Source organism: Pristiophorus japonicus, chromosome 1 (assembly GCF_044704955.1).
Source record: "Pristiophorus japonicus isolate sPriJap1 chromosome 1, sPriJap1.hap1, whole genome shotgun sequence".
NCBI classification, from domain to species: Eukaryota; Metazoa; Chordata; class Chondrichthyes; family Pristiophoridae; genus Pristiophorus; species Pristiophorus japonicus.
The window spans coordinates 160,907,153-160,933,415 of record NC_091977.1 but is presented as its reverse complement, the minus strand read 5'-3'; the positions used below and the strand labels follow the sequence as shown (position 1 = coordinate 160,933,415).

Genomic DNA, 26,263 nt, shown 5'->3' with positions numbered 1-26,263 from the left:
AATGAGGTACTGAAAGGCAGCTAATGGCTGTGGAACTAGACCCCAACACAGGCCTAGGTCATTAAGTGAAGAAGGGAGAAAGTTTGTAGAAGGGAGAAGAAATACAGGATTAAACACAAAGCAACTGCCACCAAAAGCAAAATACTGGCTCCATTAACACAAGCAGCAAATCTGAGGACTGGGAGAAATTTAGAATTCAGCAGAGGAGGACAAAGGGTTTAATTAGGAGGGGGTAAAAAGAGTACGAGAGGAAGCTTGCCGGGAACATAAAAACTGACTGCAAAAGTTTCGATAGATGTGTGAAGAGAAAAAGATTAGTAAAGACAAACGTAGGTCCCTTGCAGTCGGACTAAGGTGAATTTATAATGGGGAACAAAGAAATGGCAGACCAATTGAACAAATACTTTGATTCTGTCTTCACGAAGAAAGACACAAATAACCTTCCGGATGTACTAGGGGACCGAGGGTCTAGTGAGAAGGAGGAACTGAAGGATATCCTTATTAGGCGAGAAATTGTGTTTGGGAAATTGATGGGATTGAAGGCCGATAAATCCCCGGGGCCTGATTGTCTGCATCCCAGAGTACTTAAGGAAGTGGCCCTAGAAATAGTGGATGCATTGGTGATCGTTTTCCAACAGTCTATCGACTCTGGATCAGTTCCTATGGACTGGAGGGTAGCTAATATAACACCGCTTTTTAAAAAAGGAGGGAGAGAGAAAACGAGTAATTATAGACCGGTTAGCCTGACATCAGTAGTGGGGAAAATGTTGGAATCAATTATTAAGGATGAAATAGCAGCGCATTTGGAAAGCAGTGACAGGATCGGTCCAAGTCAGCATGGATTTATGAAAGGGAAATCATGCTTGACAAATCTTCTGGAATTTTTTGAGGATGTAACTAGTAGAGTGGACAAGGGAGAACCAGTGGATGTGGTGTATTTGGACTTTCAAAAGGCCTTTGACAAAGTCCCACATAAGAGATTGGTGTGCAAAATCAAAGCACATGGTATTGGGGGTAATATACTGGTGTGGACAGAGAATTGGTTGGCAGACAGGAAGCAGAGTGTCGGGATAAACGGGTCCTTTTCGGAATGGGAGGCAGTGACTAGTGGAGTGCCGCAGGGCTCAGTGCTGGGACCCCAGCTATTTACAATATACATCAATGATTTAGATGAAGGAATTGAGTGTAATATCTCCAAGTTTGCAGAAGACACTAAACTGGATAGCAGTGTGAGCTGTGAGGAGGATGCTAAGAGGCTGCAGAGTGATTTGGACAGGTTAGGTGAGTGGGAAAATGCATGGCAGATGCAGTATAATGTGCATAAATGTGAGGTTATCCACTTTGGGGGCAAAAACATGAAGACAGAATATTATCTGAATGGCGGCAGATTAGGAAAAGGGGAGGTGCAACGAGACCTGGGTGTCATGGTTCATCAGAAAGTTGGCATGCAGGTATAGCAGGCGGTGAAGAAGGCAAATGGCATGTTGGTCTTCATAGCTAGGGGATTTGAGTATAGGAGTAGGGAGGTCTTACTGCAATTGTACAGGGCCTTGGTGAGGCCTCACCTGGAATATTGTGTTCAGTTTTGGTCTCCCAATCTGAGGAAGGACGTTCTTGCTATTGAGGGAGTGCAGCAAAGGTTCACCAGATTAATTCCAGGGATGGCTGGACTGACATATGAGGAGAGACTGGATCAACTGGGCCTTTATACACTTGAGTTCAGAAGGATGAGAGGGGATCTCATAGAAACGTCTAAAATTCTGACGGGACAGGACAGGTTAGATGTGGGAAGAATGTTCCCGATGTTGGGGAAGTCCAGAACCAGGGGACACAGTCTTAGGATAAATGGTAGGCCATTTAGGACTGAGATGAGGAGAAACTTCTTCACTCAGAGAGTTGTTAACCTGTGGAATTCCCTGCCGCAGAGACTTGTTGATGCCAGTTCATTGGATATATTCAAGAGGGAGTTAGATATGGCCCTTATGGCTAAAGGGATCAAGTGGTATGCAGAGAAAGCAGGAAAGGGCTACTGAGGTGAATGATCAGCCATGATCTTATTGAATGGTGGTGCAGGCTTGAAGGGCCAAATGGCCTACTCCTGCACCTATTTTCTATGTTTCTATGTTAATTTCTAGCGGTAATGATTGCCCTGGCCCAAAATAAAGTGTGTTCTTTATCCTGTGTAGCTGTGGAAGAACCTTTGAACAGTTAAGTTTTGTTACCCTTAATATTGTTAGTATTTGGGTATGGACCTTGCTGTAGGGGATTGTGTCACTACTCATGTCACTATTTCCTGTTCTGACTCTGCTTATCAGATGTGGTTGATGAAATCCACTGAAGCAATATGATACAGTTTGAGTAAGTCATTGAAAAATTACCCCAATCCTTGTTAGAATGCATACGTTCCCTCTTTTAAAAAAATAATTGGGAGTTGTGGATAGCCAAAGGTTTTAGCTGGTGTTACATGTGATCACTTCCTACATTATGCAATACACTGTTACGATGGATTTCCATCTTATTTCCATACTGAGCTGCTGAAAATACTATCTTGTACCTCTGCATAAGTGAACAAGAAAATCCAGAAATTCAGTTCTGATAAATGGCCTCCATCCAAAAGTTTAACGTGGTTTTCCTCTTTTAAATGGACCTGCTGTCTATTTCTGATGTTTTGGCCTAGAAATTTGGGGGTTTATCGCTGGCCATTAAGGTTCGTTTTAAAGGAAAAAATGGCGACCGACTTGCTTCTGCCTGCTTCCGGTGGGTCCCGCGATGGCCGCATTTTGGGCAGGTTGGTAGCACGGCCGTTGGCAGTGCTCACTTCAGATATTTAAATTAGCCATATTGTGACATCAATGAGTGTGCAATGCTGATTTGACGCTAGATCTGCCATTTTGAAGATCACCATTCCTTTTAATGTCCTCTCCTAATCACGAACAGCTGAAGAAGCGTTCAGTAGCTGGAAGTGACTCCCAGAAGCATTATTTAAAGGGATCATCAACAACTTGCAGCGGTCATGCTTTTTCAGTTCTACTGGCTCTGTGTAAGTTTCTGCAACTCTGAAAGCCCAGATCCCTGTTGCTCACCACTTCCCCATCTTACCATCCCTCCGTCACAGAACATCACAGCATCCTCCTGGGCACAAAACTGAAATGAGAGCCACCACAAAACAAATATTCCAAACATAATTTATAAATTTATCAAATGCAAATCAAAACAAAGTCAACTAATTATCCTTGTGCATTCCCTTATACCTAGAAATTGGAGGTGTTAACGCTGGCCGTTATGATGCCTTTTGGGGAAATAAATGGCAGCTGCCTCATTTCTGCCCGCTGCCGGTGGGTTCCATGGTGGCCGCCATTTTCGGCTGGGCAGCAGCGCTGCCGATGTTCGCAATCGCTGGGGATATGTAGATTATGCAGATCGTGATGTCAGTGACTGTGCAACGCTCCCTTGACAACTGAACTGCCAGTTTGGAGTTCACTGCTCAACTTACCGGCCTGTGTTAATTATGACCAGCAGACCAAGATATTAAGGGGGACAGATAGAGCAGAGTTGCAAGTGGAGAACACCTTCATTCTTATTTAAAGGCTTCAACTCACACCACTTGCTCACAGTCATGGGGACTATACTTGGAGTTCTTCTTGCACTTGAGAATCTTCGGGAGAGGGAGCAGAGGCAGCGAAGAAGGGGAGAAGATGCACACAGAGAGAGAAGGAGGGCCAAAGGGCTCTCAACAGGAGGTCTTAACCACTAGAGTCTTCAGAGAGCACTTCTCTTATCCACTTAATCGTAGAGCAGTATATTAGGAGACCCCGTTTCACCAAGGGGGTGATCACAGAACTCTGCCACCTCCTGCAACCAGACCTGCAGCCTTGGAGCTGTGGTGTCCCTGCACCGTACTACAAACTCACACGAGGCATGTACTGCAGACACGGTCACTACATGATCTTAACCTTTATTCCCAGGACCAAGGAGTGCTGACCCTGGGTGGGACCTCCCCTTTTATACCTGGAAACCCAAGTGAGGAGTGTCTCCCACAAGTTCACCCGCTGTGGTCAGGATGTGCATTTCTAGGGTATAAGTACAGTGTACAGGAGGTGCATGAAGGTTACAGTTACATGAAGATTACCGTTGCATGATGGTTACATACATGACATCACCTCCCCCCTTACGTCTTTTTGTGTCAAAGGTTAAGTCTTTCAGGTGGTCGACGCACTCTCGTGGAGTTGTGGCTCTGGTAACTGAGCCTCGGCATGCGTCTCTGTCACCTGAGGTGATTCCGGCCTGTCCGGGCTGGCCGCAGGGACTGTGCATGCTGTGAACTGTCCTCATTGCTTTGTCCACTGGCAGTGGTGTGGGTGACATCTCATGCTCTTCTTCAGGTTCCTCCATGTCTATGCTGAACCTTTTCTTTACTTGGTCCAAGTGTTTGCGGCATATCTGCCCATTGTTTAGTCTGACCACTATGACCCTATTCCCTTCTTTGCCAATTACGGTGCCCTCAAACTACTTGGGTCCCAAAGCATGGTTAAGAACAATTACCGAGTCATCCATTTCTATACACCTTCCCCTTGAGTTTCGATCATGGAACTCGGTTTGGGACTGGTACTTGCCCTCAACAATGTCTGCCAGGGCTGGGTGAATGAGGGACAGCCGCATTTTAAGCGTGCGTTTCATGAGGAGTTCCACTGGCGGGACTCCCGTGAGCGAGGCGGGCGGGACCTGTAGGCCAGCAGGAGGTGCGATAGGCGGTACTGAAGGGAGGGTCCTTGGATCCGTAGCATGCCCTGCTTTATGACTTGGACCGCACGTTCCGCCTGGCCATTGTAAGCCGGCTTGAACGGCGCTGTCCGGACGTGTTTCATGCTATTGCCCGACATAAACTCCTAGAATTCATGGCTGGTGAAACACAGGCCATTGCCGCTGACCAGGATGTCCGGCAAGCCGTGGGTCGCGAAAACCGTACGCAGACTCTCCACAGTGATGCATGTCGTGCACGAGTTTAATATGATGCACTCGATCCATTTCAAGTATGCATCGACAACGATCAGGAACATTTTCCCCATGAACGGGCCCGCATAGTCTACGTGAATACGTGACCATGGCCTGGTGGGCCAGGGCGACGGGCTGAGTGGGGCCTCCCTGGGGGCATTGCCCAGCTGGGCACACGTCGTGCACCTGTAAACCGAGTGTTCCAGGTCTGAGTCAATCCCCGGCCATCATACACATGACCGGGCAATGGCCTTCAATAACACGATGCCAGGGTGCTCGCTCTGGAGTTCCCTGATGAACGCTTCCCTTCCTTTCTGCCCCATAGCAGGCAGTCGGCTTGGATGGAGAGTTCATCCATCCGTCTCTGAAATGGCCTGACTTCCTCGGGGCACGCCCTGTGTGCGGGCGCCCAATCCCCAGTCAGGACACATTTCTTTATCATAGATAGGAGGGGGTCTCTATTGGTCCAGAGTTTGATCTGGCGGGCTGTGGTGTCAAAAGCCTCAACGGCCATGACCATCTCAGTGCTTTGCTCCGCTGCCCCCTCGGTAGTGGCCAGTGGGAGCCTGCTGAGTGCGTCAGCGCAATTTTCGGTGCCTGGCCGGTGCCGTATGGTGTAGTCACACGCAGCCAGCATGAGAGCCCATCGCTGTATGCGAGCTGACGCATTGGCATTGACAGCCTTGCTGTCGGACAACAGGGATGTTAACGGCTTGTGGTCCGACTCTAGCTCGAACCGTCTACCGAAAAGATACTGGTGCATCTTTTTCACACCGTACACACACGCGAGTGCTTCCTTTTCGACCATGCCGTATCCACGCTCTGCCTGGGAGAGCGACCTGGAGGCATAAGCCACCGGTTGGAGTCGGCCGTCGTCATTACCCTGCTGCAACACACACCCAACCCTGTAGGACGATGCATCGCACGTTAAAACCAGTTTTTTACAGGGGTTATACAAAGTTAACAGTTTGTTAGCACACAGCAGGTTCCTCACCTTATTGAAAGCCCGTTCTTGACAGTCCCCCCAAAGCCATTCACAACCTTTACACAGGAGCATGTGTAACGGCTCCAACAATGTGCTTAAGTTCGGCAGAAAGTTCCCGAAATAGTTCAAAAGTTCCAGGAATGATCGCAACTCTGACGTGTTGCCGGGCCTGGGCGCCCGACGGATCGCCTCCGTTTTTGATTCAGTGGGCCGGATCCCGTCTGCGGCAACCCTCCTGCCTAAAAACTTGACCTCTGGGGCCAAAAACACACACTTGGCCTTTTTCAACCGCAAGCCTTCCCGGTCCAGTCGGAGTAGCACCTCCTCCAGGTTGTGGAGGTGTTCCTCGGTGTCTCAACCCGTTATAAGGATGTCGCCTTGGAAATGATTGTTCCAGGAATGGATTTGAGCAAGCTTTCAATGTTCCGCTGAAAGATAGCTGCCGCCGAACGAATGCCAAACGGACACCTGTTGCAGATAAATAATCCTTTGTGCGTCGTGATGGTGGTCAGAAGCTTGGATTTTTCAGCCAGTTCCTGAGTCATGTAGGCCGAAGTGAACAGCTTGCCACCTGCCAGCGTGGCAAAAAGGTCCTCTGCTCTCGGGAGCGGGTATTGGTCTTGCAGCGACAATTGGTTGATGGTGGCTTTGTAGTCAACACAAATCCTGGCCGAGCCATCTGCTTTAAGGACAGGAACGATGGGACTTGCCCAGTCGCTGAATTCAACGGCCGAAAGTATGCCCTCTCTGAGCAGCCTGTTCAATTCACTTTGAATTTTCTCACGCATCACATACGGCACCGCTCTGGCTTTGTGGTGCACTGGTTTGGCGTCCGGAGTGATGTGTATCACTACTTTAGTGTCCTTGAACGTTCCGACAACCGGGTTGAAACAGTGACCCGAATTTTTGTAGGACCTGCGAGCATGAACTTCGCTCCACAGATGAAATGGCGTGCACATCCTCCCATTTCCAATTCATCTCGGCTAGCCAACTCCTCCCCAAGAGCGCGGGGCCATTTCCCGGGACGATCCAGAGTGGCAGCCGGTTCTGTGATCCATTATGTGTTACCACCAGGTTTGCACTGCCCAGCACTGGGATGATCTCTTTAGTGTACGTCCGTAGCTGCGTGTCAATGCGTTCCAGCTTGGACCTGCTAGCTCTGTGTGGCCATAGTCTCTCAAATTGTTGGGCGCTCATAAGTGACTGGCTAGCTCCTGTATCCAGCTCCATGCGCACGAGGATGCCATTCAATAAAATTTTCATCATCATGGGTGGCGTTTTAGTGTATGAGCTGTGGACGTCAGCCACGTGAAGCCGCTGAACTTCAGCATCCATGGCTTTTCCCCAGGCATCATCCTGCATTGCAGACCTCTCGTCTGGTTCCTCTGTCTCACAGATTAACCTCGCCACAGTCTTTTTGCACATCCTGGCCAAGTGTCCACTGACGTAACAAATCCTACAGGTATATTGCTGGAACCTGCAGCTTTTCGCAGTATGTCTACCCCTGCATCTCCAGCATGAGCTGAGATTGTTGTTAACAAAGAGACTGTTACCAGACATACCTCTCTGATTGCCCATTTGGTTGTTTCTAAGCACCCTGATGGTGGGTGTTAATGGTCCCATCGCGGGATGCATTGATCCTCGTGATGGCGTGAATTGCCGATCCCCTTTCCACTGTCCCTGTTGCGGACCCACCCTAGAGTCTGTTGCTGCCTGGGTGGGTTTGAAATGCCCTTGCCTGCCTGCGGGGTCCCTAGCCATGTTCACAATATTAATCCCTGGTCCATCGCCACGTTGGGACCAGGTCTGCGCGCGTAAATTAGCTTGGTCTCCTCTTCCCCTGCCATGAAGGTCTGAGCTATCAATGCCGCCCCTTCTAAAGTCAAGTCCTTGGCCTCTATGAGCTTCCTGAAAATCGCGGCATGATTAATGTCCTCAATGAAAAAGTCCCTTAACATCTCCCCCCTGCAGGCGTCTGTGAACTTACAGAGACTGGCCAAGTGCCGCAGGTCCGCAACGAAGTCCGAGATGTATTGTCCCGCCCGACGCCGGTGTGTGTAGAACCGGTGCCAGGCCATGTGTACGCTACTCGCCGGCTTGAGATGCTCACTGATCAGCTGGCTGAGCTCTTCAAAGGACTTGTCCGCTGGCTTTTGGGGTGCGAGTAGGTCTTTCATCAGCGCATACGTTTGTGGTCCGCAGCTAGTCAGTAGATGCGCCCTCCGTTTGTTAGCCGCTGTCGCTCCCAGCCAGTCCTTCTGTTGGAGTCTTTCCACGAAGTCGTCCCAGTCCTCACCCACACAGTAACGTTCCTCTGTGCTACCGGTGGCCATCCTTATGGTTCGGTGATTCCCGTTTCTAGTCGCCAGATGTTGTGTCCCTGCACCATACTACAAACTCACACGAGGCATGTACTGCAGACACGGTCACCACGTGACCTTAACCTTTATTCCCAGGACCAAGGAGTGCTGACCCTGGGTGGGACCTCCCCTTTTATACCTTGAAACCCAGGTGAGGAGTGTCTCCCACAAGTTCGCCCCCTGTGGTCAGGGTGTGCATTTCTAGGGTATAAGTACAGTGTACAGGAATTGCATGAAGGTTACAGTTACATGAAGATTACCGTTGCATGATGGTTACATACATGACAGGAGCAGGGCAAACAGGGCTCTTCTAGTGGCCCTCAAGGTCACTGTGGCCCTCAATTTATTCGCCAGCGGATCCTTCCATTCTGCAGTAGGAGACATATCGAACATCTCCCAGTTTGCCATCCATCGCTGCATCCGGGAAACATCGAGGCTCTCTACACCAGAAGGGACTTCATTCTCTTCTTGCTGGGTAGAGAGAAGCAGCAGAGGAGGACAAAGGGTTTGATTAGAGCAGGGAAAATAGAGTACGAGAGGAAGCTTGCAGGGAACATTAAAACGGACTTCAAAAGCTTCTATAGACATGGAAAGAGAAAAAGGTTAGTAAAGACAAACATAGGTCCCCTGCAGTCAGAATCAGGGGAAGTCATAACGGGGAACAAAGAAATGGCAGACCAATTGAACAAGTACTTTGGTTCGGTATTCACTAAGGAGGACACAAACAACCTTCCGGATATAAAAGGGGTCAGAGGGTCTAGTAAGAAGGAGGAACTGAGGGAAATCCTTATTAGTCGGGAAATTGTGTTGGGGAAATTGATGGGATTGAAGGCCGATAAATCCCCAGGGCCTGATGGTTTGCATCCCAGAGTACTTAAAGAGGTGGCCTTGGAAATAGCGGATGCATTGACAGTCATTTTCCAACATTCCATAGACTCTGGATCAGTTCCTATGGAGTGAAGGATAGCCAATGTAACACCACTTTTAAAAAAAGGAGGGAGAGAGAAAACAGGGAATTATAGACCGGTCAGCCTGACATCGGTAGTGGGTAAAATGATGGAATCAATTATTAAGGATGTCATAGCAGCGCATTTGGAAAGAGGTGACATGATAGGTCCAAGTCAGCATGGATTTGTGAAGGGAAATCATGCTTGACAAATCTTCTGGAATTTTGTGAGGATGTTTCCAGTAGAGTGGACAAGGGAGAACCAGTTGATATGGTGTATTTGGACTTTCTGAAGGCTTTCGACAAGGTCCCACACAAGAGATGAATGTGCAAAGTTAAAGCATGTGGGATTGGGGGTAGTGTGCTGACGTGGATTGAGAACTGGTTGGCAGACAGGAAGCAAAGAGTAGGAGTAAATGGCTACTTTTCAGAATGGCAGGCAGTGACTAGTGGGGTACCGCAAGGTTCTGTGCTGGGGTCCCAGCTGTTTACATTGTACATTAATGATTTAGACGAGGGGATTAAATGTAGTATCTCCAAATTTGCGGATGACACTAAGTTGGGTGGCAGTGTGAGCTGCTAGGAGGATGCTATGAGGCTGCAGAGTGACTTGGATAGGTTAGGGAGGGGGCAAATGCATGGCAGATGAAGTATAATGTGGATAAATGTGAGGTTATCCACTTTGGTGGTAAAAAGAGAGAGACAGACTATTATCTGAACGGTGACAGATTAGGAAAAGAGGAGGCGCAACGAGACCTGGGTTCATGGTACATCAGTCATTGAAGGTTGGCATGCAGGTACAGCAGGCGGTTAAAAAAGCAAATGGCATGTTGGCCTTCATAGCAAGGGGATTTGAGTACAGGGGCAGGGAGGTGTTACTACAGTTGTACAGTGCCTTGGTGATGCCACACCTGGAGTATTGTGTACAGTTTTGGTCTCCTAATTTGAGGAAGGACATTCTTGCTATTGAGGAAGTGCAGCGAAGGTTCACCAGACTGATTCCCGGGATGGCAGAATTGGCATATCAAGAAAGACTGGATCAACTGGGCTTGTATTCACTGGAGTTCAGAAGAATGAGAGGGGATCTCATAGAAACGTTGAAAATTCTGACGGGTTTAGACAGGTTAGATGCAGGAAGAATGTTCCCAATGTTGGGGAAGTCCAGAACCAGGGGTCACAGTCTAAGGATAAGGGGTAAGCCATTTAGGATCGAGATGAGGAGAAACTTCTTCACCCAGAGAGTGGTGAACCTGTGGAATTCTCTACCACAGAAAGTTGTTGAGGCCAATTCACTAAATATATTCAAAAAGGAGTTAGATGTAGTCCTTACTACTAGGGGGATCAAGGGGTATGGCGAGAAAGCAGGAATGGGGTACTGAAGTTGCATGTTCAGTCATGAACTCATTGATTGGCAATTTGTTCACAACACTGACACAGGGGGTCAGATTTTCTCGAAGTTGGATCTTACGAATGCCTACTTACAGCTTGAACTAGATGAGGAATCCAAGTCATGCTTGACTATAAATACTCATCTAGGCCTATATCAATTTAACAGGCTACCATTTGGAGTATCTTCCGCCACTGCCATATTCCAAGGTATTGAAGGGGTAGTTTGTTATTTATATGGCACACTAATTTCAGCACCAAATAGGCAAATTTATAATAACATATTGAATGAAGTCCTCAAACGGCTAGTACTAGTGGTTGTTCGCAAGTGTGAGTTATTTCAAAACTCAGTGGAGTATTTAGGGTACAGAGTAGACAAAGATGGTTTACATCCAACCAAGGAAAAACTGGATGCAATCAGAAATGCACCCACTCCCAAGAATGTCACTGAACTTCGATCATTTTGGGGTCTTTTGAACTATTATGGGAAGTTCCTACCAAATTTGGCTACAGTATTACATCCACTGAATGACCTATTGAAAAAACAGGTCCATTGGAAGTGGTCAAACGAATGCGATACAGCATTCTAGGAGTGTAAAAGCAACTTGGTAAAGAGCACCATGTTAGTTCACTATGACGTATCTCAGGACATCAAGCTAGCATGTGATGCCTCTCCGTATGGAGTTGGGGCAGTAATCTCTCATGTATTAAGGAGTGGGGAGGAGAGACCAATTGCTTTTGCTTCACGCACTCTCAGTGCCAGTGAGTGTAATTATGCGCAAATCGAAAGGAAAGCTTTGGCATTAATTTTTGGGGTCAAGAAGTTCCACAAATACTTGTATGGTCGTAAGTTTACTCTCGTTATGGACCATAAGCCCCTGACAGCAATCCTCCATGTAAAGTCCCCAGTTCCAACATTAGCTGCAGCCCTTATGCAGAGATGGGCTTTGATTTTGTCAGCATACACATATGATATTGAATACAGACGATCAGCTGATCACAGTAAAGCTGATGCTATGTCTAGATTGCCTTCCCCATCACAAGTTACACCCTATAGGGAAGAGGTGTTCTATTTTTCATACATCGATGAACTGCCAGTCACAGCTGAAGAGATTGGGAGGGCAACCAAACGTGACCCAGTTATGTCAAAGGTGTATGATTATATTGCAAACGGATGGCCAAACCAGGTAACAGACAAAGATATTCATCCGTTCTTTATTCGTAGGAATGAATTATCAGTCGATAAAGATTGTATCGTGTGGGGTGCAAGAGTGGTTATACCAAATAAATTCAGGTCCAAATTATTAGGAGACCTCCATGACCAGCATCTGGGAATGTGCTTGGCCAGGTTTTGATAAAGATATAGAGTACATCGTCAGGCAGTGTGCGACATGTCAATCAGTAAGCAAGAAACCACCATCAGTACCATTACAGCCATGGAAATGGCTTCCCAGGGTGTGGCAAAGGTTACATATCGATTTTGCTGAGCTAGAAGGACAACAATTGTTCATTGTGATTGATAGTCATTCGAAGTGGGTCGAGGTATTTCCAATGTGGAAAATAACAAGTAAAACATTAGACATTTTGCGAAGATTATTTTCTTCATTTGGCCTCCCAGAAGAAATTGTTTCAGATAATGGACCACAATTTCATTCAGAAGAATTTGCACAGTTCACAAGCAAAAATGGTGTGAAACATACCAAGGTTCCACCGTACCATCCTGCTTCGAATGGTGCAGCAGAGCTCACTGTACAAATTGTAAAACGTGCCCTCATCAAACAAATGTTGGATCCAAATCCAAAGAAACGACAGTTGTCATTGGATCACAAATTGGCTAATTTTCTAATAGTGTATCGTAATACTCCTCACACAACTACTGGTAGAACACCAGCAGAGTTATTTCTCAAACAACAGCCATGAACCAGTTTCTCGTTGTTAAAACCAAACTTAGCACAGTCCGTAGAAGAGACACAATTAAGACAGAAAGAGAATCATGATAGAGGTAGAGCAAAAGAGAAAAGTGTGAAATTAAATCAGAAGGTGAGAATGAAGAACCGTTACTATAAATGGGTAAAGTGGTTACCAGGCAGAGTGGTGAAAATATGTGGTCCTCGCACATATTTGGTCAAGATGTTTGATAATGGACAGGTTAGGTTTGTTCACATTGATCATATTTTAATATCTCGGCTTTGCCACACCCGCATTCGGTAGGTCAGCATGCACAGCGGTGATGGGCAATGATCCTTCTTGGTTTTTTTTGGCATGCCTTTAAAGTGGCTACACAGTCCATGCACAGTTTCGCGCATGCAAAACTTTACACTGAAAAAGCCAGAACCGGGCAGTGCGGGACAGGCAGAGCCATGTACGACTGGGAACATTGGTGAAGGGTGACTGGGAATTGCTGAGATTAGCAGCTAACATAAAAGAGAACTCAAAAGTTGGTTATAAACATTTAAATAGTAAAAGAGTAGTTAAATGAAGGGTGGGGCCAATTAGCGACCAAAAAGGAGATCTTTTTTGTGGACGCAGAGGGCTGAGGTGTCTGTCTTCACTAGAGACGAGAATGCTGACAGTGTAGCAGTAAAGGAGGAGGCAGTAGTGATATTGGAGAGCATAAAATTAGATAAAGAGGATGTACTTAAAAAGTTGGCAGTCCTCAAAGTAGAAAAGAGGCTGCAAAGGGATTAAGTAATTGGGCAAGAAGATGGCAGATGGAATATAATGGGGAGAAATGTGAAGTTATCCACTTTGGTACAAAAATAGAAAAGCAGAATATTTTTAAATGGTGAGCGATTGGGAAATATTGGTACTCAGAGGAACCTGGGTGTCCTTGTACATAAACCACTGAAAGGTAACATGCAGACACAGCAAGCAATTTGGAATTGCACAAGGATTAGAATATAAGAGTAAAAGGGGTAGAAATTGCCCTCCACCGGAAAAGGGGCACACCTACTGTTTTTGAAGTGTTCTGGCCACTGCAATGGATGCGGCGGCCTATCCAGCGAAATTCAGCTCCTCTGGGGGGTTTTTTTCCAGTGGGGAGGAAGTGGATCATCATGGGGGCGGAATTGGGAGCGGAGCGCAGTGTCTGTCACTAGCAGCGAGGAAATGGGGGCAGGACAGAGTGTCCGCAGCTGTCAGTCATCAGCGGCACGCTTCAGTCAAAGGGGATACCGCTGCCAACTCTGCAGTCATTTTAGTTCGATACACTGGGCCAGCAGGGAGGGTCTCGGCTGGGCCAGCGGCCTGACACATGAGGGGGTGCCAGGCTGCCTGTTGGCAGCGCAACCGAACCTAGGGGCATAATTGTCGGCCCAACCTGGCAGTCGGCCGACAAAAAAAAACATGGCAGCCGCAGCAGTGCACCCTCCCCTTTAAGGACGGCCACGCCACCATTTCACAGAGAGTGTGTTGTGTATGTATAAAATAAGTATATACCCTGTACACTCAATGTACAGTTACATAAGACCAATATCTTCACACTGTATACACTATACCTGCACCACCAGAGGGTGCAGACCTAGGGGTCACCTTAACACTGCAGGTAACCAAGTATAAAAGGGAGCTCATCTTACTGTAACCTCACTCAGGAGCTGCAATAAATGGACTAAAACAGTTCAAGTACAATACCGTACCTCGTGGAGTCATTACCAGAGTGCTCACAGATAACTGGCGACGAGATTATGAATTTCCACGCGAAAAATGGCTAACCTTGGCAACTTTCAACAATTCTCTGATGGGGAAGATTGGCATGCCTTTGTGGAAAGGCTCGAACACTACTTCATCGCGAACGACCTGGCTGGGAACACACCGACCTCGCTGGCTGATAAGCGCCGAGCCATCCTGCTCAGCAGTTGTGGACCCACTGTCTATGGCCTTGTCAGGGACTTGCTAGCCCCAGAGAAGACAACAACCAAAACGTATGCGAAGCTAATAACAATCATACAGGAACAGCTGAAACCTAAAGAGAGCATCCTTACAGCCAGATACCAGTTCTACACACACCGGCGGCCTGAAGGCCAAAAAATCGCAAAATATGCTGCAGACCTTAGATGATTGGCTGCACCATGTGATTTTTGTAACCACCTCACCGAAGCACTGAGGGACATCTTTGTTATTGGAATTGACCACGAGGCTGCTCTCTGCAGACACCACCGTCACCCTGCAGAAGGCAATTAACATCAGCCAGGCGTTCATGGCCTCGGCCTGCGATTCCAAGAGGATGATAACTCACCCCCAGGACTCTAACCCGGCAAATACCGTGAACCGACTGGCGCTCTTTAGAGGCAAGATTGCTACCCCGAGTCCCGCAACCCTGAGTCCGCCACATGGGGCCAACCGGCCAGCCCCATGCTGGCGCTGTGGAGGATATCACAGGGCCCACCAGTGCTGCTACAAAAACTATACTTGCAAAGGCTGCAACGCGAAAGGCCATCTCCAGTGAATGTGTAAGAGAAATTTTACTCATCGAGTTGCTGAAGAGTTGGCCGATCACCCGGGCTCCAGTGCTACTGAAGATGAAGAGAGAGTCCAGGAGGCAGCTCAGCCCCAGGAAGAGGTGTACGGAGTGTTTACCTGTTCCACCGAGAGTTCTCCGTTGAAAATGGAAGTTGAAATCAACGGTGTCCCAGTCTGGATGGAAGTCAACACAGGGGCGAGCCAATCGCTGATGAATCAGGCGGCCTTTGAGAAACTCTGGGACAGTCCAATCGAACGACCTAAAATGATCCTGATCCAGGCGAAGCTGCTCATTTACACAAACGAGACCATCCCAGTTTTGGCAGCGTGGATGTCCAGGTGTCCCATGGTGGCGTGATGCACAAGTTACCTTTGTGGATCGTTGCTGGTGATGGTCCAACGCTGCTAGGAAGATGATGGATGAAACAAATCCAAATCTGTTGGAGCTGGGAAAGCCTCCAGGCCCCGGCGATCGACGTCCTATGCCGCCCCAAATTTGGATCATCACAGCGCCTGAAGATCCGACCGTCCAACTCGACTGCGCGGCAACGAAACAGACCGCACAACCCAATGGCGAGATGATCCAACCCAAATGACCAGACCTCACCTTCCAGGCTCCAGTGACAGGACTCCGGAGGAAGAAGATCGGCGCAGAAGGTAACTTCCCTGTTTCCATGGCAGAACCTGGGGAGAAAAGGATCACCGCAGCCTACCTCGCGGAGAGAAAGAAGATGGCGTCCGCAGCACGCGGTGAAGCGCCTGAAGTCAAGATGGCCGCAACCAGACCACGAGGGGCAGCGTTGAGGGAGCAACACATGATGCCGAGCAGCGAACCGGATTGGGGTAAAGGTTGCAAGGCCCTCTTAAAGGAGACTGTTCTTTTTAATATATATTAAAGACCTGGACTTGGGCAGACAGGGGATAATTTCAAAGTATGCAAATGACACAAAACTCGGAAATGTAGTAAACAATGAGGACAATCGTAACAGACTTCAGGAACAATAGACAGATTGGTGAAATGGGAAGAAACGTGGCAGATGAAATTTAATGCAGAGAAGTGATACGTTTTGAAAGAAAGAATGAGGTGAGGCAATATAAACTCACTGATACAATTTTAAAGGGGATGCAGGAACAGGGAGACCAGGGAGTGTATGTAAATCTTTGAAGATGGCAGGACAAGTTGAGGCACCTGTTAAAAAGGCATATGAGATGATTAGGGCAAAATTCGACTGGGGGACTGGAGGTGCATCCGATGCAAAGTTCCTATCCATGATCGGCATCCGAGCTTCGGACAGAATCTGTAAGCCAGGCTATGGAGCTCGCAAGGAATTGTGGCAAAGAAAAGGTTTGTGAATTACAGGGGTCATGCACTCTGAAGTAATACAAATTCAAATCTAGTCCTTTCAGCCTTTAAAAAAAAATGTCACGTTAAAAAAGTCCCAAATATGAATATTCAGCTCTTAAAGCTAAATTACCTTCCTAACCCTCAAATATGTGAAAACTGCCTATGCACTAACACAAATGGCTTACCGAGCCAGGGAAGGGGCACCCAGGGTCTCGCACGCAACAATCCAGCTTTGTGCAGGGGTGTCAACACTGCAAGACAGGCCTTCTACCCACAGGGGCCAGGTGACCCTCCAGAAAGAACGATGTGGGAGTGCATCATCCAGGCCATCACTGCCAGCATTGTCACCCCTACCTCCTGGTTCCAGTGCCCAAAGAAGCTTCATAACCTCAGACCACTGGTCATGCTCAGTGGATGCATCTTCAAAAGCTGTCTCCTACCAACTGCACCACTAGCCTCACACACTGCTCAATGCATGACCCCCAATCACTCACTTACCAACAATGTGCATCAATTATGAGGCACATCTCCCATTTCTAGCCTCACCTCACCCCTTTGGAGGAGACGGTGCAGGCCATTCTTGGCAGAGGCATGACTGAGCCCTTGTTCAGCGGCAGGGCTGAAAGGATACAAGATGCTGGTATCCTCACATGTTATCTTCCTTCTGGCATGCACCTCTTGCTTTCCCGCCCTCCCGTCAGCATAACTACACCCTTGTGCCTTCCTCATTTTGCACATCCAAGAAATGCAGCCTGCCCAGCCAGTAGGTGATCAAGAAAAGCAAGAAGAATAAGATTAATTTGACACTCCCAGCTACCTGCTCCTCAAAGTCAACCAACAAGGCCATTTGCAGAGTCCCCCACTGAAAGTCGGCAGCCTTCCTCCTGCCATGCTGCAGCCACTGCGTGACATCAGTAGGATAGGTAAAGGCACACACAAGACAGTCACTAAGAGAATGCATACGGGTGATGAGTTGATTTTTTGATGTCACATTAGATGGATAGCCGTAGATAGGTGGATTGGAAAGTTTGCTTTGTGGTGGATTTTATTTCAGCATTGTGGCCAAAAGGATATTGTGATGGTCAGTAACAGATAGAAGGTAAGGTGTGGGGCTAATGTTCAAAGGGGAATTAAGGTTGTGGTCACTGGAATCGCAGGCGGATGATTCCATTATTGATATCCTGGCCACAAAGTGTCTGTCTGGGATGCATCCTTTCTTCTGCTTCCTCCTCTTCGGCTTCCTCATCATCTGCTTCTTCTTCTTCCCTCTGTAAGCTGATGCTGTAAATGTGAAATTACAGCATAAAATGCTGGAAATATTCAGGTCGTCAGGCAGCATCTTGACCCGAGACGTGAACTGTTTTTTTTCCATGGATGTTGGCTGACCTGCTGAGTATTTGCAGCATTTCTGTCCTCTCAAAGGCCTTCATTTACCACTTGAGCCCTAACAAACATCCTGCAGCACTCCTACACGCTTAAAACACTTTTCAAATCTATTGCAGCAAGCTACCACCTCAATAAAATCAAAAAACGCAGTCCAAATGCTTAAATGCAAACTTAACTGAATGATGGATTTGTCCCTTTAAGAGATACTGTCTTCGCCACTGTCAGCCTGCTTGCACGCAGGATAACCTGGCATGCTTAGGGGCCTGCGTTGAATTCAGCGTTCGGGTCGAAATTTGCGTTTGCACGCCGATTGACGTTACAACGTTACAACACCATCAATTTGGTCGGGATGGTGCTGTCAGTTACCAGCAACGCAAAGGTAGAGACCAAATGGCGGCCACCAGCTGGCGAAAGAGCGGCGGCCGCCATTTTAGCTCCATTTAATGGAGATACAGAGTGGCGCTAAGGCCACAAATTTCTCGCCCAAAGAGCACAAAAGCAAGAAAGTTACGCAAAACCTTTATAAAACACTGGTTAGGCCTCAGTTGAAACATTGTGTTCAGTTCTAGGCACCACACTTCAGGAAGAATGTTAGGGCCATTGGGCTCAATTTTGGCTGAGCCTGTTTTTCAGCGTACTTACCCGAGTTGCGCCGCTTAAGTACGTCCGGAGATGCTCCGGAAAGAAATGTTCCAACTTTGGCTGCAGTCTGGCCTCTTCACTGCAGCCGCGCAGTGTGGCCAGTTGCCTCGGGGGGTGGAGCCTGCGTTTTGCGCTGGAAAATGTGCCGGGACGTCTGCACATGCACAGTGGAGAATAGTGATGTCTGCGCATACGCAGTAGCGCTGCAAGTTGGCAATCGGCCATTACAGATCGGGCACTGAGGAAGGTTACTGAGGCACAGCACTGAACAGAGACAGATAAAGACTTTTAATAAGGAGAGGTCGGATGAAATGAGTTTTGTCTTTACCCTGCAATTCTTCCGCTGCCAAATGACATCAAGGTCAAATACATTATATAGCGTCGTTAATAAGAAAGCTCTATAAGTTTTACCTGACATTTTATTGCTATAAGAAATAAATTATTTTCTGGAACTAGGAAACCTTTTATTCTAAAAATAATATGACAGGGATCTTGGGAGATTTGAAATTCAAATGCAATCTCGGAGTAATTACAAGTCCCAATGGAGTGGGTTTACGTGTTTCCTATTTTTACTTCCAATCACTCCCGCCCCTAGCCCAGGCCCAGTGGCCTCCCTGTTCATTCTCCCACCCCAAGCCGAGGCCGAGTGGTCTCCCAGTGCGATCTCTGAGTTCTCCTGCCTGCCGGTGAGTTCTGAGAGTTCTCCTGCGTGCGTTCTGTGATTCCCAGGCCGAGTGCAGAAAGGTGAATTGCAGTTTGATGCTGAAGGTAGGACTATAATTTTTTATTTCTTCTTATTTTAATTGTGCGAAGGAAGGATGGTTTTGCAAGTCTGTTCCCTAAGGCTTGGTTGGTTCAGGTCCAGGTCCTCTCCGCTTCCCGCCCCTATCCCAGGCCGATGTACTTACCTGCGCCGATTTCTTTAATTCTCCGCAAGGGTTTTCTCAAGTAGCCACATACGCTGGCCTAAGTAGAAATGGAGTAACTATTAGCTGGCCAAAGTTGCCTAAATGGTCAGAATTGGCTTAGGTGGCTGGTAATGCCCCCTTTTGAGAAAAAAAAAACTAACCTAAAAAAAACGTAACTAAGTGAGTTACGCTGGTGCAAATTGATTGGGGAAACTGGGAATTTTTAAGTTAGGCCAGAAAAAGCAGCCTACTCTAAAAAAAAAGGGAGCAACTCCTGGCCAAAATTGAGCCCATAGAGAGGGTGCAGAAGAGATTTACTAGAATGGTACGAGGGATGAGGGATGTCAGCTATGTGGAGAGACTGGAGAAGCTGGGGTTATTCTCTTTAGAGCAGAGAAGATTAAAAGGAGATTTGATAGATTTGTTCAAAATCATGAATGGTTTTGGTAGAGTAAATAAGGAGAAACTGTGGCAGAAAGGTCGTTAACCAGAGGACACAGATATAAGACTCCGGCCATATTTCGCAATGCCGCAATAAATTCAACGACCTTACTAAGGTCGTCAGGGTGAGTACCCTTTCCATTCACCTTCCAATGCCTTCATGTGAACCTCACTGTCTCACACAACGTAAAGACTTTGCAGTGCCTATCCCTTCTCGATGTCTACCAGGCCATGCTCCTCCTTGCTAAAGTCAGCCTGAAATCTCTCCATCATCTCATCAGACATGCCCTCCCCATCCAAGCGTCTCTCACCTTCTTGCTTCTTACTCAGCCTGAACCAACCGAGCAGCATCTTTCAACTCTCCATATACGGTCACAGGCCTAAGCCTCATACTTACTGGTAGTTGCTTTTGCCCGAGACCCACCGTTCACACATCCACTGTGCGATGCCCATGCAGGATGAAATGCAGATGTGCACACTTCATCATATTACTCGCGAGTACCCTACTACAGACACATGTGGCACACCAGCACCTACACAGTCACTAACGACTTTTTGTTTTTGTCATTGCAGATCAAACTTGCGCACAATATGCGCAAGTTGCATCGTAGGGGTGGAGGTGAGCCCCACCTCCAGGACCTGACCGATGTGGAGGAGTGAGTGTCCGCCCCCATGGGTGCTGCAGTCGTGGCGATGGAGGGTGGGGAGGCAGAGTCCTCGCTCGACAGTGATGGTATATGAATGAGAAGGGCATTTTGTGTGAGCCCCCTTAGCCTCGAGGCCACATGCCTTGTAAGATGTTGCCACCAAAACAACGATCCTCCCCCCCCACTTCTTGCCTTCCTGCCCCCTCCCCAGCTGATAACAGCACTGCTGTTGCTTTGTGCTTACAGCTGATGAGCCAGAACAGCGCCAGCTTGCCCGTCAGCCTACGTCTTCAGACAACGGGGAAGATGATCAGGTGGAGAGCAGTGTGCTGGCACAGGGCGACACGTCCTCATTGGGAGCGAGTGGGGAGAGCACCTCGGTGGAACAGGCTGTCTTTCCGGGGTTGCATGAAGCTGAGGCTCCTGGCCCCAGTGGCCTGCAGCAACACCCAGCGTGAGGGGAAGCTCAGGGGCCAGCTCTCCGGTGTGTACGTCGGCCTATGTGTCCTGCGCACACACAGGCAGATGAGCACCTGAACTTGGAGGCTGTGACTAGGGAGTCAATGCAGATGTACCACGAGCTCATGGGTGCATTGGCGAGGATCCTGCAGAGCGTGGAGGCACTTGCTTTAAGTGTGGTGGAGGCCACCTCAACCTTGGCATTTGCGTCTCAGGGTCCATCGAGCCCATCCTTGGTAGATACCAATGGATGATGGGGACCACAAGTGACCATGGGGTCCCAAACATGATGGCGCGGGCATGGCTGACATGGCAGTAGCCATTGAGCGGAAGGCCAAGACCACTCTGCACCTGCATTCTGCCATGTCATCAGTGCGCGCTGACATCAATGCTCTGTGTGTTCTGATGCAGGCTCAAATTGATGCCACGCAAGCACTAACTGCTGCCATCGTGTCTGGGGCCCCATCAGTCCAATGGGGAGCTAATGGTTTGCGGCTCGGTGAACCTCTAATGAATTTTCCGTTGGGGCGCTAAAAGCTGTGTGCCCAGTCGTTAAGCTCTACCACTCGCATTAACGCCCCATTTGGCCGCTAACTGAGGCGACAGACAACCGAAAATCCAGCCCATTGTCTTCAGCCCTATCACAAACTCCACTCCCCGGCCACTGACTTCATACATTTGCCTGGCCACTATCTCAGGCTGAATCAGACTATTTGCATCCTCGGTACCTTTTCCACTCAGGACTGAGCTTCAATTGTTGTTGTATAGTGGCAAATGGGAGCAGAGTTCTCAAAATAATTTTGGGTAGCTGATTACCATTATTGACTATAAAAATCCAAAATCTGGATAATTTAGAATAAATTTACCCCTTTTTAATTTATTATTTTTAACTAAATGCAGGTTTTGCTGGAATAACGAGAATTTCCTTGGAGGTTCACCCAATCAGCGTCGTAAATGTGGCAGAAGATTGGTGGATACCCTCTATACACTGCATAAACATTCAAAGTTACAGCAGCCAATTGGGAGCACCCCAAGACATTTCCCAACATATATGTCTAGGTGTGCAATGAAAACTCAGCTACTGTCTCTATTCCATCCTCTAACAACTGTTCTGCTAATTTGAACTACTCTTACCCAGTTACAGTGAGACTATCACTCATAATGCCAATATTACTATTAGTAGTGATGGTGTAGAAATTGCTATCGATACATATGAAAAGTTAGCTGAGCATTAGTTTGGACTTTTGAAAGTTACAAAGAAAGCTCCTTAACATCTGGATTTACTGCTTTCAGTAGGTACACTAAAATGTGAAAACATGCATATGCACACCAGTTAATGAAGAAGAGTAGCAATGATCCTTATAATCATCTGGCAATTGTAATTTGGAGGCATTTACACAGCTGAAGTAACAATGGGGAGACCAGGGAAAATGGAAACCCACTAAAACTGTTGTGGAATAGAGTACAGAAGAGTGAGGAAAGCCAGGTTGAAGAACCAGTTGCTGGAGGCATAATTGGAAGGAGTCAGGGAGTGGTAGGATACAGTATGTGGGACGATTGTTCATCCTTTCTCACTCAGAAGTGCCTGATTTAACAGGCATTGGAGGAGGTGGCAGAAGATGTGAATGCAGTGCTTGCAACTCAAGTAGCTGGAAAGATATCAGGAAAATTATGTCAATCCTCAGCGAGTCTGCTGGGGTAAGCCAACAATACTGCTCCAAGTACACATGAAATAAAGTCCTGTGTGCTAGCTGGAAGATGCTATTCCATGAGATGAGGCTACCTGGAACCGCCATAAGAACAGGGTGAGGAATACTTTTACAAAAGCAAAATACAAAATGAGGGCCACTTTGTTTGAATGAGGACATTTATGTTATTTGATACAATTATAATTATAAAGTGTATATGACAACTTGTGAGCACAGCAATAATTCTTAAAAGGGCTTCATCTAAGTAATCTGTATCAATTTGTAGCATTCAGTATGCCCTTGAAACTGTATGACATTGCCACTGCTTGATGTACTTTCAAAATCTGTGTATTAATCTTCTGCTTGCAGGACAGGGTTTGCTTTTAATGTGGCAGAACTAGACCAGAACAGATATATGCAATTTAAGCCATTGATTCCATTAGAGGATGTCACCCTTAAAATAATTGGTGAGAACACTGAGGGAATGGAAAACAGCAAAGCCAGAAACATCCACTTACTTCATGACTTATCCTATTAAAGGATATGCAATGCCCTTCAATACAACATGACAATGTTCAAGTAACTGAACTTATTGTGTTCCTAAAACATAGGAGACTGCACACAGGGAGGTTAAAGTAACAGTGACCTCAGTCTTTATTAAGACACTCCAGAGTGAGGAACAGGCCTTAGGGGCTGGCTTATATATAGTGTTCCTAAGGGATGCTGGGATCCCTTGGGACTTCATGGGAATGCACTCCCTGGTGGCAGAACATGGGAGTGAATGCTTTACAGATATACAACATCACTCCCCCGCAAAGTCAAAGTGAAAACTATTTACAAGGTGAGGCGGTCGGGAGCCTTTCTTTCCCTGGTGGACCGCCTTGGTACAAATGTCTGTTCTGGTGTGTTGGCTGTGCCCTTGCTGGGCTGGCGTGTTGTTGGCCCTGCAGGGCTGCTGGGTGACCCTGGCCTTGCTGGGCTGTTGGGCGTGATGGGTTCGATTTCCTGGTCCGGGGTGGTGTCATTGATCCTTTGGGTGTGCATTGTGGGCTCAAAAAAGGTGGTGTCTGCTGTGGGTTGTTCAGGGCAGTCTGTGAACCGCAGCCTCGTTTGGTCCAGGTGCTTTCTGCAAATTTGTCCATTGTCTAGTTTGACTACAAACACCCTACTCCCTTCTTTAGCTATCACCGTGGCCGCGATCCACTTGGGACCATATCCATAGTTTAGCACATACACAGGGTCATTCAGATCAATTTCCCGTGACACAGTGGCGCGCCCAGTGTTTACATTTTGTTGCTGCCGCCTGCTCTCTACCTGATCATGCAGGTTGGGGTGTACCAGCGAGAGTCTGGTTTTAAGTGTCCTTTTCATGAGTAGCTCAGCCAGGGGCACCCCTGTGAGCGAGTGGGTAGCTGAGCAGTACTCGGGACAGGCGGGTTTGGAGTGAGCCTTCTGTGACTTCTTTAAGGCTCTGTTTGATTGTTTGTACTGCCCGCTCTGCCTGCCCATTGGAGGCTGGTTTAAACGGGGCCGAGGTGACATGTTTGATCCCATTGCGGGTCATGCATTCTTCAAATTCGGCACGAGTGAAACATGGACCAGTATGTCAGGTAGGCCATGGGTGGCAAACATGGCCCTCAGGCTTTCAATGGTGGCGGTGGCGGTGTTTCCCGTCATTATTTCACATTCAATCCATTTTGAAAAAGCATCCACCACCACCAGGAACATTTTACCGAGAAATGGGCCTGCATAGTTGACATGGATCCTCGACCATGGTCTGGAGGGCCAGGACCACAAACTTAGTGGTGCCTCTCTGGGCGCATTGCTCAACTGAGCACACAAGCTGCATTGCCGTACACAGGACTCTATGTCAGAGTCGATACCGGGCCACCACACGTGGGATCTAGCTATCGCTTTCATCATTACTATACCCAGGTGTGAGCTGTGGAGGTCCGAGATGAACATCTCCCTGCCCTTTTTGGGTAGCACTACGTGGTTACCCCACAACAGTCAGTCTGCCTGAATGGACAGCTCGTCCTTTCGCTGCTGGAACGGCTTGATTAGCTCTTGCATTTCAACGGGGATGCTGGCCCAGCTCCCATGCAGTACACAGTTTTTTTACTAGGGACAGCAGAGGATCTTGGCTGGTCAAGTCTTAATCTGGCAGGCCATGACAGGTGATTTATCATTTTCAAATGTTTCCATGACCATCAACAAGTCTGTGGGCTGCGCCACCAAAACAAGTTTGCAGGCTGCACCATTTCCACCCCCGTGGTGGGCAATGGTAGCTGACAGAGCATCCGCACAGTTCTCAGTGCCTGGCCTGTGGCGGATGGTATCGTTATACGCTGATAGCGTGAGTGCCCACCTTTGTATGCGGGCTGAGGTATTAGTATTTATCCCCTTGTTTTCAGCGAACAGGGATATGAGAGGCTTGTGATCGATTTCCAGGTCAAATCTGAGGCCAAACAGGTACTGATGCATATTCTTTACCCTGAACACATACGCTAATGAATGCCTCTTTCTCAATCATGCTGTAGGCCCTCTCGGCCTTAGACAAGCTCCTGGAGGTATAGGCGACAGGTTGCAACTTCCCCGCAACGTTAGCTTGTTGTAATATACACCCGACTCCATACAACGACGCATTATATGCTACCACAAGTCTTTTACACGGGTTATACAATACAAGCAGCTTGTTGGAGCATAAAATGTTTCTGGCTTTCTCAAAAGCAATTACTTGTTTTTTTCCCCATACCCAGTTCTCACCTTTAAGCAATAACACATGTAGGGGTCTAAGAGGGTGCTTAACCCTGGTAGGATGTTACCAAAATAGTTGAGGAGTCCCAGGAACGACCGCAGCTCCGTGACGTTCTGTGGCCTGGGCAAATTCCTGATAGCCTCTGTCTTGGCGTCTGTGGGCCGAATGCCGTCCGCCGCGATCTTTCTCCCCAAAAACTCCACTTCTGTTGCCATGAAGATGCATTTCAGCCGCAGCCCTACGCGATCTAGTCGCTGGAGAACCTCCTCCAGGTTTTGTAGGTGCTCGACGATGTCCCGACCCGTGACCAATATATTGTCCAGAAAGATCACCATGTGTGGTACCGACATGAGTAGGCTCTCCGTGTTTCTCTGGAAGATCGCTGCAGCCGACCGAATTCCAAACGGGCATCTGTTGTAGATGAACAGTCCCTTTTGCATGTTGATGCAGGGGAGGCCCTTCGAAGACTCCTCCAGCTCCTGCGTCATGTAGGCCGAAGTCAGGTCGAGCTTGGTGAACGTCTTGCCTCCTGCCAGCGTTGCAAATATAGGTTGTCTGCCTTAGGTAGCGGGTATTGGTCCTGTAGTGAGAAACAATTAATAGTTACTTTATGATCGCTGCAAATCCTGACCGTGCCATCACTTTTGAATATGGAACAATTGGGCTGGCCCTCTTACTGAATTCCACTGGGAAGATGATGCCCTCGCGTTGCAGCCTGTCCAGCTCGATTTCCACTCTCTCCCTCATCATGTGAGGTACCGCTCGCGCCTTGTGGTGAATGGGTCGTGCCTCTGGGACCAAGTGGATCCGCACCTTCACCCCGGAAAAGTTTCTAATGTCTGGCTCAAAAAGGGAAGGAAAT

The 26,263-nt window shown here is 47.8% G+C and overlaps 1 protein-coding gene across 5 annotated transcripts in view; it reads right to left on the bottom strand.

Moving 5' to 3' along the window:
- The window catches only part of LOC139266719 (solute carrier organic anion transporter family member 4C1-like), a 202,972-nt gene that overhangs the window by 46,894 nt on the left and 129,815 nt on the right, over positions 1 to 26,263 (bottom strand). The window lies entirely within an intron of this gene.